Source organism: Amblyomma maculatum, chromosome 1 (genome assembly GCF_055883805.1).
Source record: "Amblyomma maculatum isolate TAMU_Amacu chromosome 1, ASM5588380v1, whole genome shotgun sequence".
In the NCBI taxonomy this organism is placed as follows: domain Eukaryota; kingdom Metazoa; phylum Arthropoda; class Arachnida; order Ixodida; family Ixodidae; genus Amblyomma; species Amblyomma maculatum.
This window is the reverse complement of record NC_139344.1, coordinates 280,378,918-280,400,490: the sequence shown is the minus strand read 5'-3', so window position 1 is coordinate 280,400,490 and position 21,573 is coordinate 280,378,918. Positions and strand designations below refer to the sequence as shown.

Below are 21,573 nucleotides of genomic sequence, written 5' to 3'. Positions count from 1 at the left end.
GAAATCTAGATAAATGGTGTCAGTTTGGAAAGAAGAATCCTGGTTGTGAAAAGTGACTTGTGAGTAGATGACATGTTCCAGCATTTTACATTCAATACGGGCTAATGAGTTAATGAAACGATCGCCTGCATAAAAAACCAGGAAAACTTTGCCTAATTCTCAGTTCTTTGAGATTGAGTTGCTTGAAATTTGTTAAAAATTATTCGTAATATTTGGCTTGAAATTTCTGTACGGCCTTTTAGGAACTCTGCAGGTATCTTGTCGGGCCTAGAAGTGCTAGATGACTTTAGGTTGTCAATAAGTTTACCTATGTGTTCAGTGCAACTGCCAATTGCAGGCATCTGTCGAAAATTGCTGCGTGGATAATTGGATACATTATGGACTAGTTTTCGAGTAAAACAGGAGTATTTATTTATTTCCGATACCTCAAAGACCCCAGGAGTACGGGGTTTTACATGAGGGGTAGGCTTGACAGTATTGGCGGTTCTGAATGGCGGTTCTGAAATGGCTTGGGTCAGAGTGAGCGACGATGTCAGCGGGAAGATCGTTCCAGTCGATGGCTGCCCTTACAAAAAATAAGTTGAGGTGCGTTGTCGTTCGGGCATGTGGCGGTTAAAAAGCCAAGGTGTGGCTGATGCGACTGGATGTTCGATGAATTGGCATTCATAATGTCTGCACGATCAATGGGAAATGTGTGAGCCATATTTGACATGCAGAATAATATTTTGTGGTGAGTTACGATTTGATAACATGATCTTGCAAAATTATTTAGGGTTATTTTTGACATTATGCAAATCATTAATAAAAATTTCTTTTCGGTGTGCCTCAAAAAAGACCCGTAAAGATTCGTATGCCCCATTATGGATTGGGGGCTGAATTTTTTGTTGCCTGGAAAGGACCTTTTTTTTTTGTTTGTTTAACAGCTGTCAAAGATCATTGGAAAATCAGTGCCTCTCAGTATCCCCTCGGTTGCGGACAAGAGGAACATGTGATTCCTCGAGCGATACCATTTTTTGCTTGTAAAGTAACCAGCTAATATGAACTGTTTGGGAATGGGCAAATTTACCGAAGCCACAAAGAAAATATTTCATGTCCTGAATAATTTGTGCAGAGTCAGCTTTTTTATGGTCTCGAATATCTTTTAATGATGGTTTACAGGAAGGGATGGGGAAAGGACAAATGAAAGAATAATAGGTTATGATTACTAAGGCCACCAGTGCGTGCGTGAGAACAACTGAAGCAACTAAGGCTTTGAGACAAATACTAGATTAAGGATTTGGTACCATGCGTTGTAGTGTTAGTGGACTGAACCGCATTGAAAGTAAGAATTAGTTCAAGAAAATGTTTTGACTGACGAGAAGATGCTGACAACTGCTCTCAGTCGATGTTGGGGTAGCTAAATCTCCCAAAGTATGAAGTTCTCACAGGGAAAGTGAGACTGGAGGTCTAGGAAGACGGAATACAATTCATTAAAAGAACAGTCAGAATCTGGCGGACGATAACATGCAATAAGTATGGTGCCGTTAAACGGAAGCGACAAATTAATACGAAGTGTTTCAAGGCTACAGCGGACAGGTATGAAGTGTGAAATTATGGGTGATTTTATCAAAACCAGGACACCACCTTCTCTTCAGCCAACTCTCAAATCTGTAGATACGAAAAAAAGAATTGCTGCATCCAGGCAGTTCATAGCCTTGAATGCTATGCTTGAATGGTGCAGGGGTGCAACAGCTGCGCCGCGTCATTTTGATACAGTTGCATATATCGCCACGCTGCGCCAAAATTCCCCGAGAAGCCACAAAAATTTGCCATACTCAGGGAAAACAAACTTTCTGCGGCCGTGGTGTGGTCGGTCATGATGTTTCATACACTGCAGCATGCGTCACTGGGATTTTAATTAGCTTTATTTTGAGATGGCTTCACACCGTTCTAATGCCTACTCATAGTTTTCTCTCTTTCATCCACATGCTTCCTCCACTCTGAGTATGCTGAACCGTTGCGGTTTGAGGATGCTTCACCGCACGGGTCACAGCTCTTGTAGCATGTGAAGCATAGGGGCCATTTGTAACGATCGGCACCACTGCTACTGTGTTGCAGTGTGAAAAGGGTCGTTTGTGGTACTTGTGATTTTGGCGCAATACTTCAGCACAATGTTTTAGGCGCTGCATGATATTAACGTTTGTAGCTCTAGTTTTTTATGCGGCTGTTTGAAGTTTTCGGTATTTTGTTGGGCCATTCATGTACAGCAAGGCTGTGTTTATGCTGTCTCATCGATAGACTCATTTTCCCGTCGTCAGTTAGTGTAGGAGAGGCGTCAGTTATAGCTTTTGTGTAAGTGCTAAGGTGTTTCATGTGAAGGGTGAGAGAAAATAGAATAGAAAGGCAGGGAGGTTAACCAGGCGATGCCCAGTATGCTACCCTACACGTGGGGAGGGGAACAAAGGTAGAAAAAGAAAATAAACAGCGTGAAGGGAAGGAGTCTATAACATGCCTAGAGATCTACAGTGAAAGCGGGTAAAGAGCGTGCAAAAGTCTTGAACTCAACCCCGAGGTCTTTAAAAACTTAATTTACTTCAGGTTTCAGCAGGTCTGGTAACGCACAGCAGCATTGATTTCCATAACACCGCAGTGGAGCCCAAGACTGCCAAAATTAACATTTCGAAGTGTCTAAAGGTACGTCCGACGGATCCATTCGATTCTAGTAAAGATACGGCGGACGTCGATATACAGGCTCATGGCTATATGCACGTCGAACGCGGCCCCATTCCGCTTGCTACGCGTGAATGGATCTCATCCTCTATGATATCAGCTAGCCGCGACTCTCGATGAGGTGCTACGAAGAGTGCATCCGTTCTAACATAGATCACGGTCTTCACTTAGGGTTGTGTACGGCAAACATCGCTGTCAAGCACATAGCTGCAGGCGATATGCTACGTACTGCACCAGCTCCACCAGCTGGCATCGAGATACGCACATTCACGAGCAGCTTTCGCTTCGCACTAAACTATCACCTCGATCTGCCCGTAATGCGAGCGAGCTATTCCTAGCATTTACGCTGTCTTAGGTCCTGCATCGACTTCTGAAGATCTAGCGCCGGCACAACACACACACACCTCGTCGTGCAGCTGAACATTCGGCAGTCCAAAGTATGTATGTGAAATAGCATTATGCTCGTTCCTCACATGCAGACCTAGGAAACAGGATGTTTTTAGCTAAATTCTTCGTTTAAATTCTACCTCAGAGCCGTGGCAGAAGACATGCCGAATCTACTAGAGGCCTGCACATCGACTCGTCGAGGCGAAGACCTACTGCACCGCACCGCAAGAGTGCACAACCGGAAAGCCGGAAGCGTGAATGATCCGAATTCCCTGTGAACAGCAATGTTCTTTGGTATATAGGGGATTACTAGACTAAAGTGCTTAGGCTGCATCTTTTTCTTGTCGTTGAAGTTTGCGTACATGTAGTTTAAACCCCCGCATGCTCGAGGTTAGCGTGACCCGACTGAACGGCCGCGCAGCTTTGAAACGATCGGGATCGACATGCATGCATGCATCGCCGGGCTTAGGTACGCGGTAGAAAATGTGCGCTGCACATTTCGTTGAAGAAGCTGACTCTTGGAATTTTGCAGAGTGTACCATGCAAGCGATCGTTGCTACAACCACGCATCCATGTTCCCACGGCTGGCTTACCCCGAGGCGCATAAATGTTCAACCGTGGACGTATCAATGATCGAAGAGAGGACAGATTTTCACAATATTGGGCGCGAAATCGATAGCTACCAGTGCTCAGTGTTAGAGAAATTCTGCCTTGATCATGCGCAATTCAGTGTTTCAGGTGTGGTCAGTAGCTATATAAGTTTGAACAGTTCGCCTTTCAAGTCAGCGGCGCCAGCGATGGATCGGCGGAGCGATTTTCCACGCTACACCGCTGTCTTGCTAGAAAGCCTATCTAGGCGGCGTTTGACATTCACCTGCTTTTTGTTGGCCCCGTAATTGAAAGCAACGCCTTCAGAAACGCGTTAAATGTTCAAAAATGTATTCTCTTCAACAGTTTCACTCCAGGCTGTCAAAGCTGGCGGACGTTGATAAAACAGTTGAGCACTCCAGTCTTTAGAAATCTGTACATTCACCTTCAGTTTGTAAAATTATTGGAATAGGTCACTTTCCGATCGCTGGGACATAGACCCTCATGACAGCGCTGTCACGTGAATAAGGACCACACCAGGCCGAAAGCTTGTCTCATATAACATAGCTAACCATGGTATACCTTACAGCATTGTGTTGATTTTTATGGTGCCTAAGCGACTAATGCTGCCATGCACCAAGAACAAGGTTTAATGTATTTATTTTGTGTGTAATGACTAAAATGTTCTTTAGGATGTAGCTTGTTTAGGAACATTTTAGGAAACCAAAAATGCAGGAAATTTGCACGTCTCTCCTAGGATCATGCTGGGATGGAAATGGATCTGTTGGAAATTGTACAAAATGTTTCCTCTTTTCTCGACTCTGGCGCATGTGTAAGATATGGTTTATTGTTAGTTCATCTCCACACTCCTTGCATATTGGTTTGTCCTCTTTCATAAGTATGAAGCTGTGTGTGAGGTTTGGGTATGTGTTTTGTGAAGATGACCTAAAATGTCCTCCATGTTGTGTTTTTGATTACTGCATGATTTCCATTCCTTAATGACAGGTTTGACAAGTATAGTTTGTAGTTTATTTCAATGTTTCAAAAATCCTGCCATTTCACTCTCACTTTTCTTTGTACAAGCTTCTTGGTATCTTCATGCAGCATATTCACCCTCTGTAATTTAGCATTGCGTCAAGGTAACCTGGTTATTTCTTTTCATCACCTTTCAAGACTACTGTCCCGATTTCATAAAGTTTCTGACGACAGGAACTCCTTGGAAGTCATAGAAATAAATGAGATCCACAATCATGAGCTATCTAGGGTATGCATATACATGTCCATCGCTCAGTGGAATGGCGTCAGTACGCTGTTAGAACAGGTCTTGAGATAACAACAACCATTGTCTGAGGTGGTCCTTTAATGGGCATTGAAATGCTATGTAACTACAGGTACTGATAGAACTCTTGATCATGTTATGTGATGATGCGATCCTTGCATGAATATAGGTATACATTTCAGAATCTGCAGTGCACCACTTACTTGACCATTTGCCACCAGTTTGTGTGAAAATGTATTTTTCATGCATGTTAACCAGTGTTTAACAGATGACCCCTGTGCACAAGCCAAAAGTGCCACGAGCCAAATGTCACGAGGCCACACGACATGGCAGGAGCTGTTAAGCCAAGCTTACAAAGTTATATTTGAAATATTTCAGCTTCAACGTTTCACCTCCAATTAAGAAAGGTTGAGGCTTACAGAGGTCTATGCCAGGTTGTCTATCACCTAACAGGGCAGCCTACGACCGTATGCTAATGAGTATATCTGAGATAACAGAGACATGAATTAAGGAATTAGTAGTAATGTTTGTAGCAAAGGGCATGTAAATTAACGAGAATCCACAGTGGGATCTGCAGACAAGAACCATTAACGCTGGCACACCATACCCTTACAGGTGGAGATTAGGAGTCTCCCTAATTTTTTGTCTGCTCAAAGCTTGTCATTTCCTTCGTTCTTCCAGATGAGGAAGATGTGAAAATGATAGCATCTAAAATGCCAGAGACCATCGTTAACAAGGATGCTGATCCCAACAGCGTAAAAAGGAATTTCAGAAAAGATGGGTGACTAGTAATGCTGGCAACAGTTGAAACTAAGTGGAAAGGCATGAAATTGAAATGCAACATATGCAGAGATATGTTGCGAGACGACCAGTCTGTGGTGTGCGACATCTGTCTCCGTTAGTTCCATCAAGTGATTAGCCAAAGCAGATGGGGCTTGTGGTTTTGTGATAAGCGCAGTGTAGTAGCATAGATGCAACCTTGCCCATTAATAATTCGAGTGGAGTAAGTGCACTGTTTTGTTTTGTTCATGGTTTCCATGAAAACATTATGAGAAATTTTTTCCTAGAGAATGTTTGCTGAAATGTGAATATAATGTGCAATAAAACTAGTGTTTTCTTGCTGTTTACTTTTCCTTGTATACATTAGTTCTGTGAAGAAAACCACAGGCTAGAAAGAAATGTAATGGCATGCATTTTGATACTTGGCCCTGTTGTGCTGGCTCAGAGTGCTTGGCTGCTGAACCCAAAGATGCAGATTTGGTTCCAGCCACAGCAGGGACATTTTAATAGAGGCGAAACAATAGGCCGTCATGCACCGTGCGGTGTCAGTGCATGTAAAAGAACCCCAGATGGTCGAAATTATACCGGAGCCCTCAACTATTGTGTTCCTCATAGCCGTAGTTATTTTGGGATGCTAAACCAGATATATATCACATCATACTCTGAGTAAGATGCTATTCATGGTCAGTTAATCATACACTAAATGATCAATTTTTTTTCTGCATGGTACAGCAGCTGTTGTACAATTTTACTTTAGCCTTCATGAAGAATATCACACTGGCTCCACATGGCCTTCTGTTGACCCTTGATATGCGTCACAATCGCACACCCGAGTATGTATTTGTCTAAAGGCACCTATGCATGCAAGGAGGGGACCGTTACTTTCCACTTGTCAGAACTGAAATGCATGATCCACATCATTTCTGTAATTCAACTGCTTGCTATTTGAACTGTCCAGCATTGATGCAAGTTTCAAAGAACTGCAATTAGCAAATTAATCTAAGCAGCAAACCATGCCAAGAACTGCTTCGGTTTCATCTTTAGCAACTGTTTGGGAACTAAAATTAGCCAAATGTTGCAAAACATAGATGAGTGGGAACTAAAATTAGCCAAATGTTGCAAAACATAGATGAGAGGTTACAAAATCTAAAAAACAATGCAGCCTACCTGTGGCATGTAGGGTTTCACATCCTAAAGTGACATATGTAGCTATGAAGAATACCGTAGTGGAGAGCTCCAGACTAATTTGACTGCCTGGGCTTTGTACTTTGAATTGACATCTTGCAGAAAACAGAAGCATTTGCATTTCACCTGCACCAAAGTGCGACTGCCATCACTGGTATTAAACATCACGACCTTGGGGCAAGTAGCCTAACGTGCCACTAAGATGTCGCAGCGTGTACATACATGCTATACATGTCAACCTTTCTAGCATTAAAGCTGTCACATGCATGGCAGATATTCATGTTCAGCTTTGGACTGACAAGTTTAAAAGTGTACTATTTGTGTTTGTCTAGCATGAAAAACAAAGGAAACTAAGGAAAAACGAAAAAAAAAAATGAACATAATATGTTGAAAAAGCATTAGTCATTAACACATAAAGCATATTCGTTCCTTTATTAATGATAAAGTGGCCTTCAACAATAGTACAAAGCCTGAGCATTTAGAAAGGTGCTGTGCCAGGCAGCTATTTTACAGAAACCTGAACCATTTCACCTGTAGTAATACGCATCCCGGCGGTGTGGGCTGGGCACTTATTTTTCGGTCCACTCCAACATGCGAAAACTGCATCGTGCATTCCCATTTTCCGAGTTTTGAGCTCTGTAGTACAGGCTAACAAATTGTCGATGACTTATTTTCGTCTGATTATTGCACAGCGCGTGTAAATAAATTACCACTGCACCTAATAAACACTGACATGCACGTGCAACATCGCCGATCATAAACGGACACACTGATGTCCGTCCGGACATCGGCGCACTCATCACAGCACTCTTCGTAGTCTCACACAGCACTCTAGTAGGACGTAATCCGTAATCACAGCATCTCACGGTAAGCACAAACCACACCTCCAGTTGTACAACAAACACGAATGACGCGATGCTTGGGCTAGAGACACGCCGGCGGTGCCCAGCTTTTTCAGCGCCGCTTGTACTACGTAGAACTTGCAGCACCAAACCTCAATGCGAGCAGAAAGCGATGCGTTACGTGACGCATCTCATCACAGATGGAAGTGAGGAAACTTTGAAGAATCAAAACTACATAATTACATAACGACCGTCGTAGACGTTAATCCACATAATAACGAGGACCAAATGAGCGGGCGTGCGGGCCGCGGGCTGGCCGTCAACACCGCGATTACATGCGCTTGTCGTGCTTGCCACCCTGCCGCGGTCCAACTCAGTAAACCTATCATCATGCCATCACGTAGTATATCACCCATTCTAGGCACTATTCTTGCCACTGTACTATTCTTTGTAATTTCACATTTCACGCATGCAGTATGTAGTACATACTTCTTACACCTCGCACGTACACCTCATACCAACTTCGATTTGGCTACATATGGCTACCATGTTGTTGCTACAACATCTGAGTCCGGCTTTCCCGACGGATCCCAAGGCCCATATCGGAGAAAAATGCGTTGGGTCCGTCGGAAGAACCCTACCGATCGGGTCCGTCCGCCGTACCTCTGAAAAATATTTCCCGGATCCGTCGGACGGATCCCGAAGAAAAACGCACCGGGTCCGTCGGACGTACCTTTAAGACCATTGATCGGGTCCGTCCGACGTACCTTTAGCCACAGCCTTAACATTTATGGATGGTGGAATGTCAAAAGACTGTAAAGTTTGCTCTGTGCAAGGAATATATAACCTATTATCCCGAGTCATCGCCTACCTCCCCTTAATCAAAATATCGTATCTAGAACCACAGAGTCATCGCCGGCATGTAGGGAGCTTGCATGAAGTGATGCAGCTGGGTATTCCGCCATGATGTTGTCTCTGGCAGTAGACGGCGGGCAGCGCAGTCAGGCTGAATTTAGTAAGTGCCTTGTCGTTTTCAACGGTCCACCGAGCAAACACGCGGCTTTTTGTGCGCTGCTCTTACGTGCATGCAATTGTCGCCAGATTCCTGAGGAACATGACGCTGTGCCCTAAAAATCTGGAGCGCTATGGAGAAATGCAAAGCAGTGCGACGCGGACCTGTTCAAGCTACGCTTCTTCAAGCACGAACGGCTGACTGCACTATGCGTCTCTGGATCTGGCTGCCCGTCGACATCACCGACATTCATGATTTAAGTTGTGGCGAGTAGTTTGATACTTGCCTGGGTTGGTATCGATCTCGCATGTGTTGGCCCATGCGAGCCATTCGCGTCGGCATCGCTAGAGGAATCATTTGCCTTCTCGCCCTCGTGCAGATGTATATTTGAAATCGTGAAAAACCCGCAGTTAGCCTGTTCGATTGCACTAGCATCGTCTGTGCGCACTATGCGACCATGTAGAATGAGGCTCTGTGGCAGTGCTATGCTGCGTCGTCTGCTGCCAATGACATCATCACGGATTACCCAGCATGCATCGTTTCATGCAAGCTTAAATCATAGGCTGAAAACGCGCTCGCTAGTCAGTTTTTTTTGCTTACGACTTGCTTTCTTATCTGCTTTCGGCATTTGCCCTTTCGCCTATTGGTTGCTGTTTTTCTTTTTGTCTGTTTTCTAGTTGTGTCTGCTTTTGAATCAACACTTTGTTTTTGTTTTGTTTTTGTACTGGGCTTGCTTTTGGGCACAGGCTGATTGCAGTCATAGCTTTGAATTGAGCTCTTCTGGAGCTGCCCTCGTACGAAACAAGCTGTGGATTTCGCAGACAGTAAAACATTGTTTCATGAGTCTTGCGACCAAGATCCCGTGATTAAGGTTGTCAAACTGCGCTAGATGCAAAAAAAAAAAAAAAAAAAAAAAAGAAATGCATATTCCCTAGCTTTTTCCATCTTTTTTTTTCAGTCCCCGAAGTTTGAAAAATTAACCTCCTTGTTTTTGTGGCTCGCATTTTTTTTTTTAGTGTGCACCTTACAGTACAAACTGCTTATTTTCAAAAATAGGTACACGCAGCATTGGTGATAGGTGGTCCTTGCTAGACTTCCTTTGAATCACATTCATACGGTCCTATATTCACATCTTTTCATTTTTTTGTGCATAAAGTAAGGTTTCTTCCATGTTTAATGGCTCCCAAATTTGAATTCGCGCTGCAAAGTGCAGTATTTTTCCTTTGAGCTGCTCTAAATATTGATTTTACTGCTCCAAAACTAAAATTTTGCTGCTCAAAAAATTGTTAATCCTATTTGAGCTGTTGCACCACTGCTAGTGGTAAGCTGTGACTCACTAAGGATTGAGCATCTTAACAGTTGTCTACGAGAAGGGCTTCCACGGCTTCCTCCGTTGCGAAGTCGCTGCAGATGTTTGTTGGCACGATAGCCATTTTACGATAAAATTGGATGGCATGTAAGCTTTGCAAAGGCTGAGTCGGCTGTTTGAAGAATGAAAGCTCGATTACAGATTCTCTATTAGCATTATGACATTGTTACGTGAAGACTAAGTGGTTTCCTCCCTTGCCTCGCGGCAAGATATATGACGACGAAGTGGGACTGTTTTGCAGTGGTGCTGCTCGCTGCTATGCCAGTTGCAATCTTGTAAATATTGTTGCGGACAACAGGGCTAAGCTGTAGGGGCAGGCACAGTTCTGAACACAGCGCGCGAGCCGACTTCAGTGTCTTCTTCCAGGTGCCACCTAAGAACATCAGGAACGCCAGGTGGCGTTACTCCCCCTCTTAAAAAAAATCGAAGACGGAGCGCGAGCTAAGCGCAATGCAAGCGAAAACAAAGATCAGCACATGGACAGAATAGATAACGGAGGCGAGGTAAGATGTCCTACACGACAACGAAACGCGCATAGCACACTACCGCGTGAAATAGGGCTTTGTGCGGACAATGTGCACGACCCCGGATTGTGGTTACCGATGCGAGGGCTGCACAGTACCCGCTGAAAGAACTTCGTATGTCACTTCCGTGACATGGCGCAGAACTTCGTAAGGTCCGAAGTAATGGGAAATGTTTTTCACACAAGCCGGGCCGACGCACCGGGGTCCACACCCAAACTTTCTCTCCAGGATGGTATGTGACGTGTCGATGACGGAGGTTGTAGCGGCGTGCATCCGTGCCCTGCTATTGCTGAATGTGAAGGCGGGCAAGTTGACGTGCTTCCTCAGCGCACTGAGCAAACTGCTCGGCTTCTGTCGTGAGTGGATGATCATCTGTGCAGCTTGGAAGCATGGCATCCAACATTGTCTGAACGTCACGTCCGTAGACTAGGCGAAATGGTGTAAAACGCGTCGTCTTTTGGGTGGCAGTGTTGTAGGCATATGTGATGTAGGGGAGAATCTCATCCCAGGTTTTGTGCTGCGAGTCTATGTACATTGCGATCATGTCGGCGATGGTTTTGCTGAGTCTCTCCGTGAGGAATTTGTCTGCGGGTGATATGCAGTGGTTTTTCGGTGGCTGGTATGACTAAGCTCGAACACGTCGTGCATGAGTTGTGCCGTAAACGGGGTGCCTCGATCGGTGACGACTAGGGACGATGCGCCGGGACGCAACACGATTTGCTGCATAAAGAACTGAGCGATCTCAAATGATGTGCCACGCTGCACTGCCTTGGTTTTCGCATACCGTGTGAGATAGTCAGTCGCGACTATAATACATTTGTTACCCACCGATGACAGCGGAAATGGGCCCAGAAGGTCGATGCCGACTTGGTCAAATGCCATCCGAGGTAGATTAATAGGTTGGAGCAAACCCGCAGGCTTGAGAGGCGGCACTTTTCGACGTTGACACTCGCGGCAGCCTCTGACGTAGCAATGGACGGTGTCAGAAAGTTTAGGCCAATAATAGGCTTGACGAACTCGAGCGTGTGTGCAAAGCTCAAGTGGCCGGAGGTGGGCTCATCGTGGCAAGCAAAAAGGATATCGGCGCGAAGGTCGGCCGACACGACGAGAAGGTGCGCTCGTTCAACAGTGCTGGAGTTTTTCTTGAATAAAACGTCATTCCAAAGACAGAATGCAGACAGGTTCCTTCCAGACTGGCGGGGGACGTCAGCAGCGCGACCCTCCAGGTGGTCAATGACAGATCGAAGGTCTGGGTCAGCTCGCTGTCGGGTCATTATGTGTAAGGCATTCACTAGTCCAAGAAAACCTCTGTCGTCATTCGTGACGTTATCGACTAATCCGACGGGTGCCTGCGAGAGCGCGTCAGCATCGTCGTGCTTCTGGCCAGATTTGTACACAATGGCGCAATCAAATTCTTGGAGGCGAAGGCTTCATCGTGCTAGGCGCCCCAATGGGTCATGGAAATTGGCCAGCCAGCACAAAGAGTGGTGGTCAGTAACAACTTTAAACGCGCGGCCATAGAGGTAAGGCCTAAATTTCATAGTTGCCCACATAACCGCGAGGCATTCCTTTTCCGTAGTTTAATAATTTACACCCAGCACCTCCACCAAAATATGTTGCGGACAACAGGGCAAGACGCGAACTACAGGGCTAAACTGTAGGGGCAGGCACAGTTCCGAACACAGCACTCGAGCTGACTTCAGTGTCCTCTTCTTCCAGGCGCCACCTAAGAACATCAGGAATGCCAGGTGGCAATATATTGTAAATAGATTGGGTCTTCACGTAACATTTTGGTGGAAGTGCGGGGTAACAATATAGAGTCCATCGGGAATAGGGGGTATAGAGCAGAAGGTGACGTATGTTGTGACTTCAGGTGGCAGGCAGACAAAGTTGACACTACAAAAGCGGTGCACAATAGGAGAAGGGGGGTCAAAAAGAGAGGGAAGGCTAAGCTCAACAGTGCTTGTAGCACAGTCTACGATGGCTGCATGGTCAGAAAGAAAGTCGAGCTCAAGAATGACGTCGTGAGTGCAATGCTGCAGAACTGTGAACAAGACAGTGGTGTAGAAGCCAGATATTGTTACGCGGGTAGAGCACAAGCCTACGACCTTAAACGTTGCGCCATCTGCGACACGCACAACCTGTATAGGGGCAGGGGTCAGCACTTTTTGCAAGCGACAGCGCAGTTCAGGGCTCATGACAGAAACTTGCGCACCGGTATCAATCAGGGCTTGAACGGCTGCTCCATCAATGAGCACAGTGAGCAAGTTACAGCGTGCACAAAGAGGTAGACGATTTGTGATCGTGGTTCCTACTGCAGCATCACCGCTAGACGCTGCAGCACCTAGTTTTGCGTTGGGGAGCGGCCATAGGGACTGGGAGATGAAAAGCGACGATATCTGGCTGCTACACTACAGTCTTGTTCACAGTTCTGCAGCATTGCCCTCACGACGTCATTCTTGGGCTCGACTTTCTTTCTGACCATGCAGCCATCATAGACTGTGCTACAAGCACTGTTGAGCTTAGCCTTCCCTCTCCTTTCGACCCACCCTCTCCTATTGTGCACCGCTTTTGTAGTGTCAACTTTGTCTGCCTGCCACCTGAAGCCACAACATACGTCACCTTCTGCTCTGTACCCCATATTCCCGATGGACTCTATATCGTTACTCCGCACCTCCACCAAGGTGTTATGTGAAGACACAATCCATTTACAATATAGTTACAAGATTGCAACTGGCATAGCAGCGAGCAGCACCACTGCAAAACAGTCCCACTTCGTCGTCATCTATCATGCCGCGAGGTAAGGGAGGAAAACGTTTAGTCTTCGCGTAACAATATATAACGCCAATAGAGATTCTGTAATCGAACTTTCATTCTTCAAACAGCCGGCTCAGCCTTTGCAAAGCCTACATACCATCCACTTTTATCGTAAAATGGCTATCATGCCAACAAACATCTGCAGCGACTTCGCAATGGAGGAAGCTGTGGAAGCCCTTCTTGTAGACAACTGGTAAGATTTTCAAACGTTCAATCCTTAGTGAGTCGCAGCTTACCGTTAGCAGGGGTGCAACAGCTCAAATAGGATTTGTAGCAATTTTTACATCAGCAAAATTTTAGTTTTGGAGCAGTAAAATTCATATTTGGAGCAGCTCAGAGGAAAAATACTGCACTTTGCAGCTCGAATTCAAATTTGGGAGCCATTAAACATGGAAGAAACCTTACTTTATGCACAAAAAAAAAAAAGAAAAAATGTGAATATAGGACCATATGAATGTGATTCAAAGGAAGTCTATAAAGGGCCACCTATCACCAATGCTGCGTGTACCTATTTTTGAAAATAAGCGGTTTATACTGCAAGGTTGGGTGACCGGGACTGACGGCGGTGGTGTACTGCCGAGGAGGTACTCCCCTGATGGGGCTGGGACAGGTGGGTCACCGCCGCTTGCGGCGGGGGCTAGCCTGCCACAGAATTTTTATCTATTGTAGGCCGTCATTGCATCCGCCACCGTTTCGGTGGGGGACAACGGCTGTTGTTGCGGCGCGCGTCTTTCTCTCCCTCTTCCTTTTCTTTCTTCTCTATTTTCTCTTCTGTCTGCACGAGGCAGCGGAGGTGGCTCAGCAACAGAGCCAGTAGCAGGCCCGTGCATTTTCGTTTCCTTCTTCCTACAGCCACAACAACAACTGACGGTGGTGTGGGGAGGGTGATCGGTTGAGGCGGAAAGGCTCAGGTTCAACAGCAGTGCTTGAATGGTTATAACGAGTTGAGAAAGGACGAGAGCGGTCATCGTAGATAGAAGAGGGTGGAAGGCGGGACCTTTGTGGCTAGAACCTTCGATTTCGGCAATAGCAGGCGATATGGCTGACGATATTGTTTCTTGTTTGTGAGCAGCTTGTTGTAGCTTATTTTAAACATGAGGTTTCTGCCCTGAAAAAGAGTAACTTTTTCTAGCTGATGAAACATGCATCGAGTAATCTTTGCGGACACAAAAATCAGTTTCCCTCAGATTTGGCTGTGCTGCCAGAATCCTTGACTTGAGTTTAAAATTTGTCAGTTTCACAATGATTGGGCGGTTTTTAGATGCATGGAAGTGGCCCATTCGGTGAGTGTGTCCTATATTTTCATATAGAACGAAAGGAAGAAGATGGTTTGCATGGTATGCCCAGACGAAGACAAGTCCACTTGTTGAAACGTTGGCTCATCTGCGAACTGAGGCGTACCCCATTTATCCTTGTTCAGTTCTTTTTCATACTATATTTTCATTGTTTATCAAAATTCCAAGGTGCTATGAGCAAAGATTACTTGCTCCTCTGATTGCTCTCAGGTTTCATCGCTTGCATCCATGTTACCAAAAAAGGTTAAGTTCGATCTGCGAAAATGATTTTTTGCTTCATCGCACTTTGCCGTGAGCATTTTGATTTCTGAGGAAAGCCTTGAGCTTGAACTTGGGCTGGAAATGTGTTCGTCGGCTTGACCAGTTTGTACTGTTTTTATTTTTAAAGAATTAATCTCGTAGAGAAAGTGTGCCGTTGCTGTTTTCAATATTGGTTTGGGTGCTGCGAATGATGGAATGCTCACTTGGCACCATACTCTCTGACATTTCAAGACATATTGTTGCAGCGATGGATTCTAGGGCTGATTGAGTGTTGTTATCATTGGATCCTTGTTGCCCGATAGAGTTAATTTGGGTGTGCTCGTACCGTGAGTAAGAAGGGATCGCTTATACAGGTGGAACAGTTCAGTTCAGTTCAGTCGTGTCCGACTCTTCGTGACCCTGTGGACCATGTCACGCCACGCTTTGCGGTCTCTCACTATCTTCCTAACATCACATAACTACAGGTGGAACAAGCGGACTGTAAATGACTAACCTTCATAGAGAGTGCTATTGGTGTGACCATATTTGAAGCGGTGACGTGCCCCATGTCACTCGGGTGCAGTTGTGGCATATTGTAGCGTGTGCAACAGCAGCCGCTAGGCGGCTGCTCATCGAGAGTCTCGTGCGCGGACTCGAAGAAGTGGCCCCGTGGCGTTCGAAAAGAAGCTGAAGTTAGCCGCCGTCTCTCGGTTCTCCGAATCTGCTCTTCTGCGCCTGCTAGCTGCTCAACCCCCCTTTAAAACCCAACCTTCTGGTTACGGGCCTAAACGGCTACGTGACACTGGTGGAGGTGAGGCCTTGAACTACATGTCTCGGGCCTCTCGCAGCCGCTCGTCGAGTCCCAACCGGCTTCCGCTAGTATCTACACCCGTTCATCGCTGCAGCCGTCGCCTCCGGGGTCTGGCGCCGGAATTCGCTCCTCTACCTGAACCGACGCCAGCTGACCAGCAGTTAGAGACTTCTGCAATGGATCAGGCAAGTCAGCATCAGTTGCTGCTTCAGCAGCCTCGTACGCCCCCCAGTTTCCATGGTGGTACTGGGGAAGATGTCGACGACTGGATCGACCAGTTCGAGCGAGTGGCGCAATTTAATCAGTGGAACCCGGCTCAGAAGCTGCACAATGTATATTTCGCGCTTGAAGACTGTGCTAAAACGTGGTATGAGAATAGGGAGGCCAGTCTTCAAAACTGGGATTCCTTTCGCCAGCAGCTGCGGGAAACCTTTGCCAACCACGACCGCCGTGATCGCGCACGCCGCCTCCTAGCAGCTCGTGTGCAACTACCGAACGAAAGTGTGGCCATGTTCCCCGAGGACGTGACGCGTCTTTGCCGACGGGCTGATCCCGACATGACGGAATCAGCGAAGTTGCGCCACCTGATGCAGGGCGTAAAAGAACCCCTCTTCGCTGGTCTGGTTAGGAGTCCACCTCAAACCGTCGCGGACTTCATCAATGAAGCTACCCTCATTGAGCGAGCCCTGCAGCAAAGATACCGGCGCACGGAGTCCGCCTGTGGTCAGCCCTTCAGCAGTGTGGCCACATTGAACGGGTCCACTGACGATCACTCTCTGCGTGAGCTGATCCGCGAGGTAGTTCGCGAGGAGCTCCTCAAGTTCAATCTTGGAACGCCTAAACCGACTGCCGTGGCTGTCACCGAAGCCGTGCGGGAAGAAATACGTCAAACGTTGTCACCGCCTGAGTCACTGTCGGAGCCACGTTCTATGAACTACGCAGCGGCTCTTCGTCGGCCTGCAGTGCCTCCTGCGCAACAGCTTCGTTTCGAAGCACAGCCGCCGCCCACTTTGCAGCCACCGTTGTACCAACCGTCCTACCAGCCGCCATCTCAGCAGAGCCTCGTCATGCAGCCGTCCGCTCCTCAGCCACTGTTCTTCCAGCCGCCATCCCAGCAGAGCCCCGTCATGCAGCAACCGGTTCGGAAGGCAGACGTCTGGCGCACTCCTTGCCAGCGGCCGCTGTGCTACCACTGCGGAGAACCCGGCCACTTGTACCGTCGTTGTCCATACCGTGAACTCGGTCTTCGGGGTTTTGCTCGTGATTCCCCGCGTCCCCGGGTCGGCGAACGCCCTCCAGAAATCGAAGACTATCTGGCAACCCGTGCAACTCTTCGAGCGACAGTACACAGTCTTCTCCCGCGCGCTACTCGTCACCCGGCCGCCGTGACTTTAATCATGTGCCGAGGCGCCGGTCGCCAAGCCCACACCGGGGAAACTGAAGGCGGCGACCTCAGGAGGGCAGGTTGCTGACGAACGGAATCGATGTCCCGAAGACCCTCCCGTGACGACTCAGCCCGATGCTATGACTAAGATGCCTCCGCCGCCCCATGAACCCGAAACTCCCAATCAACCCCAAGCCGATCACGTTAGCGCCGACCTTTCCGTTCTCGTCGACGGACACCCAGTAACCGCTTTGGTAGACACCGGAGCAGACTTTTCAATAATAAGCAAGAATTTTGCAGATCGGCTCTCCAAGGTGAAAACTGAATGGCTGGGGCCGCAAATTCATACTGCTGGCGGTCACCTTATGACGGCGATCGGACGATGCACTGCCCGAGTAACCATCGCCGGTTCAGCCTTTGTAGCCGTTTTTGTTATCCTGCCGCACTGCTGCAAGGACCTCATACTCGGCATGGACTTTTTACGTGAGCATGGGGCCATTATTAATGTTCCTCGCCGTACTGTAACGTTTTCGACGCCTGCAACGATGACCGCTGACTCAGAACGACGCCACGCACCTTTACGCATCGTTGACATGGATGTATCCATGCCGCCACGTTCGTCTGCTCTCGTCACAGTCAGGTGCGACGACCAGTCCTGTGCTGCCGGTGTTGCCGAACAGAACACAGAGCTTCTGTTACATCATGGAGTCTGTGTTGCACGCGGTATAGTTCATCTGACTAATGGTCTAGCTCACGTGCTGATTACGAACTTCGGAAACGAGCGGCAACGCATCGCTAAAGGCACCACGGTAGCTTACTTTGAAGGTGTCGCAGAAGCTGCCCACGACTGCTTTGTTCTTGAGACCAACACGTCTGCCAGCCAAACGCCCAACTTCGACCCTGATGTGAATCCCGCTCTATCACCGGCAGAGAAGGAAAGACTCGTCGGGCTACTCTTTCAGTTCCAAGACTGCTTCTCATCCGCCTCCGCGGTTAAACAGACGCCCTTGACTAAGCACCGCATAATACCGACGACCGCACCCGACCAGTCCGACAGAACCCCTACCGCGTGTCACCGCGGGAACGCGAAGTCATTGCCCAGCAGGTAGACGAGATGCTAAATGACGGTGTCATACAGCCATCGAGGAGTCCCTGGGCTTCGCCTGTTGTCCTCGTTAAGAAGAAAGACGGAAGTTTAAGGTTCTGTGTGGACTACCGTAAGCTCAATCAGGTCACAAAAAAAGACGTCTACCCGCTGCCACGCATTGATGACTCATTAGACCGGCTGCGCCATGCGCGCTACTTTTCATCGCTTGATCTTAAGAGCGGTTACTGGCAGATCGAAGTCGATGAACGTGATCGCGAGAAGACAGCGTTTGTCACGCCCGATGGACTTTAGAAATTCAAAGTCCTACCTTTCGGATTGTGCTCCGCTCCAGCGACATTTCAGCGAATGATGGACGCAGTTCTATCTGGTCTTAAATGGCAGATGTGTCTAGTCTACCTGGACGACGTTGTTGTGTTTTCACCAACGTTCGAGGAACACCTCCAACGTCTCTCCGCTGTGCTACGGGCTATCAGATCTGCGGGCCTCACGTTAAAACCACAAAAGTGTCACTTTGGCTATGAAGAGCTCCTGTTCTTGGGTCACGTCGTCAGCCATCGGGGAGTTCGTCCCGATCCCGCTAAAACAACAGCCGTCACCAAATTCCCTACTCCATATAAAAAGAAGACAGTTTGCCGTTTCTTGGGCCTCTGCGCCTATTACCGCAGATTTATTGCAAACTTTTCGCGCATTGCCGCTCCGTTGACACGTCTCACACGGGATGATGTCACCTTCACCTGGACGGACGAACAGCAAAAGGCATTCGACGAGTTACGGCACCGCTTGCAGACAACACCTGTGCTTGCTCATTTCGATGCGAATGCCGAGACTGGTCCACACAGATGCCAGCAACGTGGGTCTAGGCGCTGTACTCGTCCAGTGGCAAGACGGTGCCGAGCGAGTTATCGCATACGCCAGCCGGACTTTGTCCCGTGCCGAATCGAACTATTCCACCACCGAAAAAGAATGTCTGGCTGTTGTATGGGCGGTGATGAAATTTCGACCCTATCTTTATGGCCGACACTTTCGGGTTGTGAGTGACCACCATTCTTTGTGCTGGTTAACGAACTTGCGAGACCCCTCCGGACGCCTTGCACGATGGAGCTTACGGCTACAGGAGTTCGACATGACCATCGTGTATAAGTCTGGACGTCAGCACAACGACGCTGACTGCTTGTCCCGTTCTCCTGTCGAGGCTGCGCGGGAAGACGAAGAACCAGACTTTCCCTTTATCGCAGCCGTCGACGCGCTCACTATTTCGCAGCAGCAACGTAACGATCCGGCTCTCGCACCACTTATCGATTTTCTGGAAGCGCGCACTACAGAAGTTCCCCGTCTCTTCGCCAGAACGCATTCATCGTTTTGCATGCGAAACAATGTCTTATACAAGATCAATTCGCTCCGACGGGAAGAGATTACCTCCTCGTCGTACCACAGTCTCTTCGCGAAGAAATCTTACAGGCATGTCATGACGAGCCCACCGCGGGTCACCTGGGGTATGCTCGAACTCTGGCCCGAATTAAGAAGAGTTATTACTGGCCAAACCTTGCGGCTGCAGTACGACATTACGTGAGAACATGCCATGATTGCCAGCGAAGGAAAACACCACCTGTGAAACCGGCCGGTTTACTGCATCCTGTTCAAGTGCCAAGATGCCCATTCGAACAAGTTGGCATGGATCTGTTGGGTCCTTTTCCAATTTCTGATTCCGGCAACAGGTGGATAATTGTCGCTACAGATTACCTCACGCGTTACGCTGAAACGAAGGCCCTCCAGCGTGGTACGGCAATCGAGGCAGCGAAATTTTTCATCGAACGTATAGTCCTGAGGCACGGCGCCCCGACAGTTATAATAACGGACCGAGGCACTGCTTTCACTGCCAAGCTACTGGAATCTGTCATGAAGCTAAGCGGCACTACCCATCGCAGGTCAACCGCCTACCATCCACAAACTAATGGCTTGACAGAACGTCTGAACAAAACTCTCGCCGACATGATGTCCATGTACGTGGATGTTGAACATCGGTCTTGGGATGACGTCCTCCCGTACGTCACGTTTGCGTACAACACGGCGCAGCAGGAAACAACGCAAATGACGCCGTTCTCCTTATTGTATGGCCGCGAAGTTTCGACAATGCTCGAAGCCATGTTGCCTCACGACGGCCGTGACCTCGAAGTTGGCGCCGAGGAGTTCACTCAACGCGCAGAAGAAGCGCGACAGCTGGCGAGGGCACGCATCCGGAACCAGCAAGGTCGAGACGCCCATCGTTACGATCACCGCCACCGTATAGTGACTTTCGCACCGGGCGACAGAGTGTGGCTCTGGACTCCGATTCGATGTCGGGGACTATCTGAAAAACTTTTGAAGCAGTACTTTGGGCCATACAAAGTGCGTCGTCAGCTGAGCGACGTCACGTACGAAGTGCTTCCAGACGGCTTTTCTTCTACTCGTCGCCAGCAGAAATCCGAGGTTGTCCATGTCGTGCGCATGAAGCCGTACTTTTCGCGAGAAAATTAGCGCACCGCCTAACGCATGTTTCTTGCTTTATTTTTTTTTTCTCTCTGCTTTCGAATTCATCAAGTTTACATTTATTTTTTTTAGAGAGGGGGGTAATGTAGCGTGTGCAACAGCAGCCGCTAGGCGGCTGCTCATCGAGAGTCTTGTGCGCGGACTCGAAGAAGTGGCCTTGTGGCGTTCGAAAAGAAGCTGAAGTTAGCCGCCATCTCTCGGTTCTCCGAATCTGCTCTTCTGCGCCTGCTAGCTGCTCAACCCCCCTTTAAAACCCAACCTTCTGGTTACGGGCTTAAACGGCTACGTGACAATATTGATACATGGCGAACATCCCGTAGGAGATTCTTTCTGTAGTTTGGGTCATGCGCACCACTGGACCTTTGTCACCAAAATCTTATGTTTTTGAAGCGAAAGCTTCATTATGCTACTTCGGGCAGCCGTCGCGGACCTTGAAATTTTCACCTTGAAGTGACTTGACAGGTACAGACAGAACCAATTTGTAATTGAAGCTAAAGGTTTACTATGGTTAGGTAGAGCCGGTCTTCGCGTGGCACCAAATTTGACTTTCAAGTGACCTTGACTTAATCAAGTGTGGGTGTCCACGATTCCGTGCTATCCACCCAAAAGTATACTGCACCTTCCTTTCCCAAAGCCTAACTTAAACGAAGATGCAGCCCTGTGTTGTGTGATGTCAGCTCACATATATATGTTAAAGGTACTCTGTACCTTCCACTG

General features: G+C 47.8%; 1 protein-coding gene across 5 annotated transcripts in view; it reads left to right on the top strand.

Annotated features, from left to right (window-relative positions):
• LOC146206668 (uncharacterized) overlaps positions 1-21,573 on the top strand; it is a 146,955-nt gene that overhangs the window by 5,255 nt on the left and 120,127 nt on the right. The gene's annotated exons all lie outside the window — the stretch shown is intronic.